The 13,602-nt window shown below is 32.3% G+C and overlaps 1 long non-coding RNA gene across 2 annotated transcripts; it reads right to left on the bottom strand.

Annotated features, from left to right (window-relative positions):
- Window positions 1-65: 65 nt before the first annotated feature.
- On the bottom strand, window positions 66-4,007 carry LOC25483578 (uncharacterized). Of its 2 annotated transcripts, none has more exons than XR_005642212.1 (6): window positions 3,345-4,007; window positions 3,096-3,217; window positions 2,295-2,465; window positions 2,067-2,215; window positions 582-660; window positions 66-245 (listed from the first exon to the last, which is right to left on the bottom strand). It is a non-coding gene; the product is annotated as an uncharacterized lncRNA (long non-coding RNA). The 2 variants fall into 2 exon arrangements; XR_005642211.1 differs by having other exon boundaries at window positions 3,096-3,214; window positions 3,345-4,006.
- Between the last annotated feature and the right edge of the window lie 9,595 nt (window positions 4,008-13,602).

Genomic DNA, 13,602 nt, shown 5'->3' with positions numbered 1-13,602 from the left:
GAATCAAAAGCATTGCTAAAGGTCCCATAAACTTTGGTAACATTTGCAGAAAAAACTTGCCTGGGTTTCTTGGTAAGGTAGGTCGTGGGTAGAAGTTAAAGATGATCTAACCCTCGGAGTTTGAGCCCTCACATAGCCGTACCAATAATAAGGAACAGGCCCACGAGGATAACGTCTAAAGAGAAGATCCAGTTGATTGAGTTTGAGCATGAATTCAATCAAAGAATGCTCTTCGAGTATGCTCTCTAGCATACAAAAAAAAGACAGAATGAAATCACAAATCACTATAGGATGTCATCAAGATACTAAAATAATAATGAACAAAATGGGCTCAATATCCCAAGTTTAGAAACAATCCCAACCAAAACATAATAGCCTATGTGCATCATTACTCAAGAGCTTGCATGTTAATAAAAACAATAAAGAAAAAACAAAGTTGCATCTTCACATGGTTCTAATGTCAAAATCTAAATTGTGAAAGATAGATGTGGTACATGGTTAACATAAATTAATTCAACCAAGTGCAGAAAATACAGTGTATTAATAATTGGTTGATATTAAAATGAGATTATTTGATTTACCTATTTGCATTTGAGATTTGATGATGATTGGGGAGACACTCGGTTGCTGGCACCGTTCCTCCAATTTCCAACAGCACAACTAGTATGAAAGAACAAAATGTTTATACAAATTAAAATCGATGATGATGATGATCAAAACAACAACAACAACAACCGGTTGTTTAATGATGTTAGAGAATCAACTAAAATCTCTCAAATACACAGTCAACTATGAGGAAAGCTCACTACATCCTCCAAAATAAAAAGAAACTGGAAGTACTAATGTATCACATGGAATGAAGGGACAAGAGCTACATTCTTAGGTTCGTGCTATAATGTCTAACAGTCAACACAAAGTCACCACATTATATCTAGAATTTTAGATCAAAATTCACACAGAGGAATTTAAATGATTACAAATGAATGAAGTTGCAGTTTACAAGAGAAATCATCTTCAAGATGGATGATTGACCCTCAGCCTTTGAAAACAAAAGAAGCATGCACAAACACACAACTATTGGAAAATTCAAACCCAGCTTAACAATAAAGGACAAACAATTAGTGTCTAGGGTTTAACTCCGTCATAACACGCTTAATTTCTCAGAATCTCTCACAGCCTAAAAAGCCCTAATTTAAAAGTTATGAAACCCTAATCCCCAAACTGGCACAAATTTAAATTCGAGAAGATTCAAATATTTCCACACATCTATCTTGAGCAAAGCAAGAATGGCGGAGCAAGAGGTTGCGTGCGTGGAAATTGAAGATTCAACCACAACATGAGGGGTGGTAGGGGAGAAAAGGAAGAACAAAAAAAACATGCAACACGATATGGGGACAAGGTCGGTGATAGAATAGATGAGTGAAATTTAGTGATATAGTTGAAGTTTGTTAATGGTTCCAAATCTCCTAGAATTTGCTTCAAAATTTCAGTAACGCTGTGTTCAAATTTTAGGGTAAAAAGACAGCTGCAGCAGGTATTTTATTTCTTCAAGGCACCAACCTAGTGGACTTGTACTAGATTACTATGATACTTGCATTGAGGTTTATGCGGATATTATCATCACAGATGATGACAGGAATGGCATTGCAAACGTCAAAAGAAAATGCTATTTATATTGGCATTTTCAAACAGGACCTTAGTAAACTTAGGCATTGTTGGGGTATAGAAGAGGCCAGATCAAACTAATAAGGATTTTATGTTTCTCAAGAGGAGATATGTAAGCAATTTGACGTTTGAGGAAACACATACTCTAGAAGCTAAAGTGGTAGATATTCTAATTTCAATTGGAAAGCTAATAACTAGTTTACTTGACTGTGATTCATTTTGAAATTCCTTAAACAATTTATGCAGAAACCTGGAGTTTCAATTTCAATTGCAAGAGAATTCATTACACTCGATCGAAGTCTGTATGGAAAGAATCGCTTCAGAAATTATTTACCAATTTATGGTGGAAATATGGAAATGCCAAAACAATAAAATAGAATTTAAAAAAGTGGTGTTTAAACCTCATCATTACAGCAGGACCACCATTCTCTATCTCATCTAAAATAAGTTTCAAACATGGATCTTTGTTCAAGTGTGCCGTTCTACGTTTACGCTGGCCTTCAAGGGACGGATCGGTATAAATTTCCACCATGGAAGACAATGAAGGGTCCTGTGATAGACAGCACATGCATTTTAATCTAACAACCAGCAGATGTGTTACAAACATAACAAAGAAATTTAAAAAATACCTGCATCAAAGCACAAATCAGGCGCCTGACCATGGTTTTAAGATCAAGATTCTTTCTGATCTGTAGCATGGTTGAAGCATACTTCGGATCACGAGAATTTGGGAGATCATCCTGTGGTGCTTCATGCAAAGTTTCCTGAAGCTGTTCAGCCAGTTTCCTGATATTTGGATCCTATGACACATTGACATTTTAAGACGCCGTGATGAAATACTAATATTATATACATTAGTAATTTAGAGTGTACATCCAATAAATGACATTCCCTAGTGAGTGAAAAATGAAAAGAGGAAGACTTGGGTCAAACCATATGATGAGTTCAAAAGTCATCAAATGCTTGCTTCACTTAACTTAAACTATCAATAAATCTCAGTTGTATACATGCCTTAAAAGATTATTACAAAGATAGCAGCCATAAGCCCATAAGAACAATACTATCTGCAAAATCTTATCCAAGTTGGCAGGAACTACAAAAGGCTTACTCCACTATCATGGTATGTAAAGCTTTGAAGAAAACAGTATACAATCTTAATGAACACTTTTTGCCAACAGTGAAGACACTCTGAAAAACATTCAGAATTTGTCTTCATAAAACCCATTTCTAGAAGTATTGTCTGATCATTGGCTGCAAAATTGCAAATGAATCAAATCTGATGCATGACCAGGACAAAAACAAAAGCACATACTCATATAGTCCAAGCAAACAGGCTCACATTCATTAACAATTAACATAGTTTGATTATCAAAAAATACAGCACACACCACACATATGCAAATAACACAAGAACGGAGAGAAGAGCTTACATTGAGCAGAGCTGAGAAATCAAAATGTCCAGGAGTAACTGTGGAGGATGATTTATTTTTGGAACTTTTATTCTTTTTTCGACGATTCTTCTTTGGAATTTTTGTTCTCTGCTGATGATCTACTACAAAAAAAAAAAAAAAAAGTGTAAATAAAGCACATAATTAAAGGATGGGTGACTAAAGTAGTGACCTTGTGTTATCCATGTAAGTAAAAATCACATAATGAGGATGCTTATGTAATGTAATAACCTATCTAAACCAACACATCTGATCAATTCTCCTAAACCACTTTTGGGTCGAGTTACTGTCTTGTGGTTTGCCTTCTCCGGCGAACTAGCCGTTTCTGTTACAATGCCACCGTGTTTCGGTAATTGTTGAGGTGATGGTTTGTTAAGCCTTACCTCTTTTCAGGCTCAATCAGGTAATTGTTCTGGTTGTTTAGTGACTACGAATTTTTAAATATAGGTAATAACTCAAGCAAAAACCGACACTGAAACTGACACACCGACGCCGCTAATAATTTGAAAAAATCACAAAATTCAGGGTATTACATGTGGATGTCGTGTCGGACACCGCAACACACCTAATCCGAGAAGTGTATGTGCTTCATTAGATCAAACTACGAATGTTGAAGCAATAGTAAAGAATTGGTAACAAAAACACAATAACGATATAATCATGATCATCGATTATAGAGATACATAACAGCAGGAAGAAAATCGTTTTGCAAATTGGAAGCCATGATGGAAGGAAATTTAGATTGTAAACCCTTGAATTTTAAATTTGTTGTGTGTTTTGGTTTTTAGAGAGAAAGCGAGAAGAAAAACCTGAGGGTTGGAAAGTTTGGTTTTGGAAGGGTTTTATTTTACTTTTCAAGGAGAGTTGAGAATATTGAAAATTGCTTTTTTGACATAGGTTCGTGACGGCTTCAATTTGATTCTATCATTAAAAAAAGGGAGCCCCTAATATGGACTTTATTTATAAGGGTCCACGGGTGAACCCATCCTTTTGACCGGCAACTGAAGGTTAAGATATTTTTGGCAAATCTTCTCTCTCCTTGACACCTTACCCCTCTCTCTCAAATTGGAAAATGAGTTTTTCCAGGTTGTTCCTTTGTGACTTAAGTGTCAAAGCATCAAAAATGGCTTAAATGTTACTTTCAGCAACCTGTAGCAGTAAAATCAATTGTTGATGCTTTGGCCTTTGAATTTTGCTTCTGCTTCTTTTAGATTTAAAGATTAGCATCATTTTAATAGGTTTTCATTCTCCACTTGCTAGAATTTAGAACCCCAACAAGCTTCAACAACAACAACAATAAATTGGTTTTATCAAAATAAAAGAGTTATGATACATAAACACCCTTAGATGGCAATACACCCCTTGACACCCACACAAAAATCTGACATGTGGCCATATGGACCCCGCACAAGTACACTTTCTCTTTCTTCTTCTCTTCTCTCTTCCTAATATATGGGATGTACAAGGGTGTATGCAATTAAAAGGTGTCTATGTAACATTTTCCAAATAAAATAAAAGTTAACCACAATAACTTGGTTTTCAGTTAGGAGGTTCACATTGGTGGTGCAAGTGTTAATGGGTTATACTGTCCTAACTCAGTTTCAAAATATTAATTTAAAAGGGTAAAGATTGTGGTGATTGATACTAATGGATAGTGTTCTTCTCCAATTAAGCGTTTTGTCCAAATAATATTATGAACTGAAGGGTTATCGTTTTCATCATATCATTTGCAAAATGGTCTTTCAAATCTTTATTCTTTCCACAATTATGGGCCATGGTTGTTGCTGTTGAAGGTTGGGTTGTATTTTTTTTTAAGGTTGGGTTGTATTTTGATTGTTGAAGAAAGATGAAAGAAGTTTTTGTTATTAAGTAGTTTTTATTTTCCTTATAACAAACGATGAAGGTTGGTGACTGGTTAGAGCAAGTCATTCTTTGAGGTTCACGGATGGTCCTTATAATTTGGGGTCCTTATTAGAGGTACCCTTAAAAAAAAGGCTCATAATTTATTTTTCTCACACGCCACTCTCTTTGTTATTTCCTTATCTATCTCATATTTTGTTTTTTAATTAGATTAGATTATGGGCGGATTATGTTCTTGTTGTTGCCCAAGTAAGTTGAACACAAGCCTGATTTGGTAAAAACTAATAAAAGATCCGTGCACGGATCACGTAACACTGCGATAATTATATAAAAGTTGGTGTTTAATGGAAAATTAATTTTGAACAAAAGAGATAATTAGATGACATTTAGAGATTTTGGGATTTGAGAGTGGGGATATTGATTTTTGGTTCAGGGACCAAAGTGACATTTGTCAATTACCCCCTTGAAATTAACAAAACTTTAATTACCCTCTGAAATTAACAACGTTAATCAATTTACCCCCTCAGTCAAATTTTTCTGTTAGTCAACATGACGTTTTGCAAATACCCCTCTGAAGTTTTGCACTTATGTGCAAAATGCCTCCTGAACTTGAAAATTTATATATTTTTTCTTATCCTTAAAAGTGATTGCATTATCACTGAATTGTGGAGCATATTAGCTAAGTTTTGACGGTATACAACCATATATTGGTAGTATGGTAGAACAAAACTTTGCTAATATGGTAGTTTAACCCAATCATTTTAAGCACTTCCTAAAATCACACCACTCACTAAAATTACTCTATCTAAATAGACATTGAGGTTTCTCTCTGTTTGCGACATTAAGGAATTCTAGCAATAGGAAAGTGAATCAATGAAAATTTGACTAGTTAAGGAATTCATAATCGAGGCTCCAACTTCTAACAACCTTAAGACAATACCAACTACCTGCAAATATAATTAGAAAATGGTAGAGTTTATTGTAGAGTTTATTAAATACTGCCAATTTATTTTACCATATTGCCAATATATGGTTGTATATCGTCAAAACTTAGCTAATATGCTACACAATTCAGTGATAATACAATCACTTTAAGGATAAGAAAAAAAATATAAATTTTCAAGTTTAGGGGGCATGTTGCACATAAGTTATGTTGACTAATAGAAAAATTTGACGGAGGGGGTAAATTGATTAACGTTGTGCAATTTCAGCGGGGTAATTGAAGTTTTGCTAATTTGTAATTGACGAAACTTACAATTTCGTGGGGTAATTTACTATATATTTACTCAAATGGACTGGATAACACTTGTAATTCATCATATAAAATACGAAACAGGAACTTGCCTTGATGCCAATACATCGGTTCACATCAAGGACCGTAATGTTGTTGGAACATAACTTTGAAAGTGCTTCTAGGCATTTATCAGCCACACCAACTATTGAGGTAATGTCACGCTGCCATTGTAAAAAGAATATGCATATGTATGCGTATAATAATGCATTACTTCATCGTGTTGTGATAACCCTTTGTGCTGGAATAGTCACACGAACACAATTATCACGTAAAATTAGATGCAACTCCGTTACTAACATAAAATGAGATAGACGGATATTCAAGTTGATCATCGATTTACCATGTCGTGTCTGCATAAGATATTGTCGTGCAGAAAATTTCAAAACAGAAGATTTTACCTAGGTGAAGCAGACAGAGATCCAAAAACATGGACCTCTCATAATGCAAACTTTACGGTACGCTTCATCTGTGAAATTGAATAAGAGTAATGTTGTGTTTCAATGCTTACCTGGACACTGCAGAGAGATTCAAACTCTGAAATGGTATGCATTTGTGCAAGAACTACTTCAGCCCCTTGTCGGTCAACTTGACGTTCCTAGGCGTCAAATTTATATGTATGTTAAGAACGCTAAAGAATTAGAAAATTGAAGGAAATAAATAGATTACAAAAACACAATTTCATTCAAAGACTGAGATAAAAGAGACACTTTCCAAAAGGCGTTTCCCTTCTGCTGACTGCTCTATTTACTCAATGTTTACATATAAGAATGCCATCCCTTTACAATTGTGTTCTTATTTATTATATAATCTAACTACGATCTAACAAATCAACTAACTACCCTAACTGTCACTAACTAACGTCTCCTCTATCTTCTATCCTAGCAATTTACTAAGAAATTTTGCACACCAAGTGAGACTTTCAAGTGCTAAATCACAATACTTCTTTTTAATTTGCCTCACATTCCAGTAGTTGGGAAAGGTTTTTAACAAAGGACAATAATCGATTATTGCATCAAATCATGTATCAGATATATTTTGGACGCCGTTCAGATTTAAAGACTCCAAGTTTCGAAGAGAAAACACTAAAAATGCTTAAAATGATTTGGTCAGAATCACATTCAATCTATATTCTACATTTCTACATCATAAAATGTTTGTGGAAACATTGTCAACTACGGTTGCCCCCTTTATCTAATATTCTTGTAATGTCAGAACCATAAGTACTCAGCAAGCAATGAATGATAAACAGTTCCGGCTTCTGCATTTTTAGATATATGATAATAGATTAAGACATAACTAAAGAAAATAGACTACCTTATCTTTAATTAGTATGAGATGTCTGTCTTCAACATCTGAAAATTCAAGGTTAATCTCCTTTACATGACGATATCTAGGCTAAAAGAAGAAGGAATCAAATTCAAGGCCAAAACACCACTATTGTTTAGAGTGTAAAACAAGTAATATCAATCATTTATAAGTAGGAGTGTAAATTCAAGAAGGATTGTCCGGAGATCAATGGTATCAATTTTGGTAATTAAATTGATATATTTTCTTACCTAATGCATCCGGCTTCATAAAAAAATTATGCACGAAAGACGAGACAGATATGCAATTGTATAATCTAGTTTTACAATTATGTTTTTATATCAAAAATAAAATAAAAAATCTTTTATTGTATTATGTTTGCATTGTGACTCCATGTTTCAAATGTCAATTGCGTCATTGTGATTTTCCTTTCATCTAGAAGTTGAGTAATAAAAGGAAAGAAGATTATGTAAAATTTCAGTTCAAAGTGTTCCAATAACAGGAATATAGAACAGTTTATCATTTCTTATTACTGAATATATATGGTTCTGACTTCTGACATAATTAACAGTTTATCACTGCTTATTACCAAATATATATGGTGTCGACTTCTGACAATGTTCGCACAAATACTTTATAATGTAGAAATGTATAACATAGATTGAATGTGATTCTGTCCAAATAATTTGATTCTCTTCAAAGCTTGGAGTCTGCCAAAAAAATATCATATACAGGAATTGAAGGTTCTGCTACTCATGAATTACAATGGATGTGGTTTCTTTTACATGACTTCCATCATGCTCCGTCACGCTTGTCTGTTCTCTACTGTGATAATCAAAGTGTATTGCATATCTCTGCCAATCCTGAGTTTCATGAACTTACCAAGCATCTTGACATTGATTGTCATCTTGTTCGTGAAAAGCTACAAGCTGGTGTAATGAGATTGCTACCTGTTTCTTCACAAAACCAAACAGCAGATGTGTTTACAAAAGCAGCTGGACCTTGTCAATTTCATGAATGCATCACCAAGCAAGGGATGGCAGATATCTACCAACCTCCAGTTTGCGAGGGCGTATTAGAGCAATGTACAAATGAGAAGAAAGAAGTTTGCAACATAAGTCAGAGATAGCTTAGAGCGCAAGTTACATCTTTTAATTGTGAATGTAAAGTGATTTTTATTTGTATTTCATGTAAAAGGGAATTTAACAATAAATTTGAGACTAAAAATCAATGGCAAAGGCAAAAACTCCAAATTCGAGCTTCAAGTTATAACCAATTATAGAGGCAAAATTAATTTTTTTATTCAAGAACATTCAATTCAAAAATGTTAAAATCAATTCTTCACCTTTGAAATCAATTTTGCTCTATCCAGTAGTGAAATCAATTTAGTATTTTTCTCTGATCTTCATATTTTTCCCTTAAACTTGTGTGATTGCGATATGACTTATGTAAATTGAGTAATCTCATTCATTGATGAGAAAATCAATAGTTAGTATTTCAACCCAACTACGATTTGTTATGTATGTGAGTGCAATTTCAATCATTGGTTTATTCACTTATTTCACACTCTAATTTGTGTCCATCCATGATAGTTGAGCAAGAAGATGCTTATACTATTATATTCTCTGAATTTGCATTATAGGATATTGTGAGAAAATCAAACATTTACTGATATCTTAGGGATTCTGAAAATTGATATATTTGCTAACCTATTTGATTTTTCTATAAAATAAATCATCAGTAATTTCACATAAATGGAACAGTTTATCATTGCTTATTACTGAATATATATTGCTTACTCAATAACAGTTTTTCAACATGAATTACTCACACCACTCCATACTCATTTTCATCAGAGTAGGAGGAGGCCATGCAAAAAATTATGAGGGTATAATAGGAAGAAAATGTGCAAAAATACGCATTGTAAATTAAATTATAGGAAAATTTGTTTTGATTGTGATTAAGAGTAAGTTTGTTTTTAGAAAAAAAAGATTATGTTAGTAAGTGAGTTTGTTGTAGTTTGCCTTTAAGAGAGAGAAAAATAGAGAAAAATATGATATAATTCTGACGACGTGTCAAAAAATTAAGGGGTAAGATTGTATTGTTAGTATATACTTTCTCCGTTCCTTTTTAAGTTTCGTTTAAGGGTGAATTTTTTCGTTCCTATTTAACAGTCGTTTTTGTATTTTAAGGATACGATTTGTCAATTATACCCTTTGTCAATTACTCGTATCTTTTTCTTTGTTTGGTTACGCTTATCTTTTTCAATAAAACTAATTAATGCTATATATTTGGAAAACTAAAGTTTCTTCTTTTAAACAAAGATTGTTTGTTTTTTTTTTAAAACAAAATGTGTTTCTTGTTATCTTCAGATTTAAACAAAATTTTGTTACTTGTATTAATGGTTTTATGAAGAGTTAAAATTCTATGAATAAGATGAATAATTGTTAAAAAATTTAAGTGCAAAGTAAAAGAACAGATTTGAGAGAAAAAAATAATAAAAACTCCATGAATGTTCAAAAGGAAGAAAGAGTGGAAGACTAATTGAAGAAAAAATAAAATCTCCATGAATGTTCAATAGGAAGAACATATTTGACAATTGTTTGTTATGAGACAAAGATTGTGCAAAAAAAAAAAAAGAATTTGTTGAAAAAAAGATAGTAACTAACAAATGTTTTTTTTTGAAAGATAGTAACTAACAAATGTTTGTTACGATCTTAAAAAAAAAAACAAATATTTGTTACAAGATAAATATAACATATTAAATTCATTGAAAAGATAAAGTGTGTGCCAAAAAATAAGAATATATTGGTGGATTAAATTGAGATTATAATAGGAAGAAAATGTGCAAAAATACACTTCATTATTTTCGTGTTAATTTTCTAAATATATAACATTAATTAGTTTTATTTTCCTTCAAAAAAAAAATTAATTAGTTTTATTTAAAAATATAAGAGTAATTGACAAAGGATATAATTGACAAATCATACCCTTAAAAAAGCCCAAAACTTTCGTAATGAAAATATAACAAACCCTAGCCCCACCCATATCTTTCTTATATATTTATATATGGAGAAAACTTAGGTACAATTCCTTAGGTCCTTTTCGTATGGTTCTTAACTAAAAATATATATTTTTTGGATATAACAAACTTTGAGAAAATTATGAATTTGAGGAAATCATAGTGAATTTAGTTAAGAACCATACGAAAAGTATCTAAGGAATTGTACCTAAGTTTTCTCCTTTATATATTTATGCGCTTCCTCACTTTGTTCACAAATTTAACACATTCTCTGTGATCTATCTATCAAATAATCAAATGAAGCTTGTTACAATTTTCATCATCATCTTGTTGGCATGTGCATACCCTGCAGCCATGTCTCGAACACTCCCAAAAAAATCATCCTCATCAGTTGATGAAGTTTTTCAACAATGGATGCTGGAATATAATCGAACATACTCAAACAGCACTGAGATGAAAATACGCAAAGAAATATTCAAGAAGACCTTGGAATCCATAGAGAACTTTAACAGCACAGCTGCAGGTAATATGTTATTGTATTGTATAAGTTAATTTATATTTATGACTTAGTAAAAAATTGATGAGTTGTATCTTTAATATTTGTTTCTTGTTTTTTTCACAGGTTATACAATTGGCGTAAATCAATTTGCTGATTACAGCTACGAATTAGACCATTGTGATTGTCTATTACCTAATGAAGATTTTCATCTATAGATGGATGTTTCTAGAAGGACTTATTAAACGTTTGGTTTTTTAGTTTTTGGTAGAATACTTTATTTCTTTTTTAGTTTGGTACACCCTATACCTGCAGTTTCTTTTATTACTCCCGTTCTTTATTTAAGTGCTTATTTAATTGTTGTTTTGGTATTATAAGGGTACGATTCGTCAATTATATATTTTGGTCAATTATTCTTATATTTTTTGATAAAACTGATTAATGTTTGAAAACTTATACATTTTGAAAACTAAAGTTTTTTTTTTTTTTTTAAACAAAGTTTGTTTGTTTTGTTTTAAAACCAAAATTTGTTTCTTTGTTATCTTCAAATTTAAACAAAATTTTGTTAATATTAGTTAAAAATTGAAAATTGTTTGTTACGAGATGTGCGCAAAAAATTAGAAATTTGTTGGAGAAATAGAGTAATAGCTAACAATTGTTTCTTACATATTAAATTTATTGGAAAGATAAAGTGTGTGCAAAAGATAGAAAATTATCAATGGATTATAATGAGGGTATAATAGAAAAAAGTGTGCGATACAATACGCTATTTTTGTGTTAAAATTTTAAAACGACACCTAAAAATGAATGGAGGGAGTAATTAATAAATAAATAGTACTTTTATTTATTTCCTATTTTGTCCAGTCCAATTAAAAGAAAAAGGGAAATCAAGTTTCCTATGTTGTCCTTAATTAGTACGTGTATGCAAAAATTAGTTGTTAAAGTCTTGAATACACCATCCAAAAAAGAAGGTTGGAAAGGTACTATGCACTGAATAGTAATTAGAGATTTTTTGTTCGCAATATTTTAATAGTTTCAGCAGGTAATTCTCACAAGATTCTACTATAAACGATTTTGAGGGTCTTGGGAGCTCATTATTCTTGATAAAAAAATTCTTCCAATTCAAAAATTGTATTGGAGAATGATTTTGGATGATTTATATGAATTTTTTAAATATAATAATATATGTTATATTTTAAAATTAAAAATATATTAGTAATAAACATTAATTTATCATCATCATTGTCGAAAAAACTTTTTTCAAAAAAGTGGAAATTCTCTATTTCCCTTTATATTTACCAGCCCCAAAGTCCTCCCTTTTCTTCCTTCCAAACTCCTAAATAAAGTGTAAATCTATTTGGAGAACAAAAAGTATCATAAAGACTGAAACTAGACGTCATATATAATCCAACAAAGTTACATGTCAATTTGATAAAAAAATTCTCAAAGATACGGGGAAAGATGAACTATAAGTATTTTAAAATTCCTACACAAGATCTCAATGCATTCACAATTTTTAATGTTGTTAGGTAATTAAATGTTTCCATTTGTATATGCCAATGCAGAGAAGTGATTGTAAAACCATCAAAAGCTAGCTAATTCTTGGATTCCTGCCCATGCATCGCACGGATGTTTACCGGTGTTTTTGGTAAACTACAGGGCTAATGTAACACTCATACTAAATTTATCTAGAATATTTAGCATGAACGTTAACTTAGTACTAAATAACGATGAACCATTCGATTAAATATCTGCTACCTCTTGCTACGAGCAACCTGCTGATCTATAAAATTAATAAAATAATTGGGATGAGACATGATGTCCCAGTGAATTCCACATATTCTAGGCTGTAGGAAACCTATGATCGCCATCTGACTAAACTCAACCCATTTCGGGCTTATACCGTTCTTTCTACATAACTAAACGATCGGGGGAAACTATGATCGTTATTTGATTTCTATCAAATGTCTAATCCTGTACATAAGCTTATTCGTATTTTGTTTTCATTTTAATGTTAGAAAGTTCGCGTTGAACAAACATTATTATCTGGATTCATTTTATGGAATGGATCTCGAGTGGAGTAACCCCGGTCATCATCCTTCTGCTATCTGGTGAAACTCCTATATAAGGCTAATCACCATAACTCCTCTGACTACGTGTGGTTTACCATCTATGATAAACCCATCCAGCGGAACTTGGAGCTTGCTGAGGGACACAGATTATTATGATTATTATCTGCATATATACAGATGTCGAAAAGTGATGAAGGTTCCCTAACGGGCTGACCTATCCAGACATAGTCTGCAGCTTGCCTGAGCCACGACCTATTGACATGCAATGATCTCTGTAGCATGTATCTAATATGCCTCTAATTCATTAATATCATAGCTAGTCTCGACTATCTGAGTCGAGTCTCTACTAAAATTCTCATTTCTAAGGGTTAGAATCCAACCCGAGTAATGTCATACATATACATATATAAGTTAAACTCTCGTGTGTTACGCATTGATAT

Source organism: Medicago truncatula, chromosome 1 (assembly GCF_003473485.1).
Source record: "Medicago truncatula cultivar Jemalong A17 chromosome 1, MtrunA17r5.0-ANR, whole genome shotgun sequence".
NCBI lineage: Eukaryota > Viridiplantae > Streptophyta > Magnoliopsida > Fabales > Fabaceae > Medicago > Medicago truncatula.
This window is presented reverse-complemented; position numbering and strand designations above follow the sequence as displayed.